The 948-nt window shown below is 41.0% G+C and overlaps 1 protein-coding gene across 1 annotated transcript in view; it reads right to left on the reverse strand.

Annotated features, from left to right (window-relative positions):
• LOC112493899 overlaps positions 1-710 on the reverse strand; it is an 8209-nt gene extending 7499 nt beyond the window's left edge. The window contains exon 1 of the mRNA XM_025081830.1: positions 519-710. The gene's annotated coding sequence lies outside the window, so the exon portion shown is untranslated. The remainder of the gene's footprint in view (positions 1-518) is intronic.
• Positions 711-948: the final 238 nt, after the last annotated feature.

Consider the following 948-nt stretch of genomic DNA (forward strand, 5'->3'; position numbering starts at 1 on the left):
TTGTCGTCGCGATAGATGTTCTTGCGAGACACTGGGCCAATCTGCGTGGTCCAGTACGTCACAATTTATTTAACACACGTATATAGTATTAGTAGCATGATTACAAACATTGAAATTCTATCTGATTATACTGCCCACCGAGAGGGCGTATGAGGAGTCAATTCTCCTCGGCAGCACGTACTATGTTTTGAAACAGATCGTTGTCATCCTTTACGACTTTTGACATCCTTGCCGGTAAAAATGTTGAAAAAGTATTCTCGATGTCCACCAATAATCTTACTCCATATTTTGTTTGGAACTTTCATAGACTGCTAATCTTGTATTCCCTTTCAACTTCTAACTCCGATAGCTTCTTCGTTGGAAGAAATTCCTCCAAACGACACACTTTGTTGATTTGTGAGAAATCCATTGCGTTCAATTAATGTGGAGTTTCTTCAAATTTATTATGAGATTTTTACAATCTCTTCAATCAACTGTTTAACTTCCGCGATATTCCTTAATAGTAATTGTATTCGAACCTCGAGCTCACGTTGTTTCCTCTTATTTATCATCGATCGGATTGTCACAGTAGACTAATGAAGATACGTTCTGCTCCTCCTTTTATATGAAGCTCTCCTGTGTTCTAAGGGTTAAAATGGGTATGGAAGGTTCCCAAAATTTCTAGGAATCGAATCGCCTACAGAAATTCCTGAAATCAATATCAAGGTCTATTTATCTTACAGACGGAGCGACTTACGTTCTAGAACGTTCGGATGAACCTTAGCCCTCCTCCGACGAAGTTGCGTCGCACGCTTACGTATATTTTACGATTAATTTAACACCTCAGAGGTTGAGGGATTGCATTCTTGACGCGTGACTCTGCGAGGTCCGTTTCGACCTGCACGAAACTGGGGTTTGGGGGATTCGCGAAGCTTCTTCGTGGTATGAGGAGGCTGCGAGATAACGTTC

Source organism: Cephus cinctus, unplaced genomic scaffold, assembly GCF_000341935.2.
Source record: "Cephus cinctus unplaced genomic scaffold, Ccin1 Ccin1_scaffold0184, whole genome shotgun sequence".
NCBI lineage: Eukaryota > Metazoa > Arthropoda > Insecta > Hymenoptera > Cephidae > Cephus > Cephus cinctus.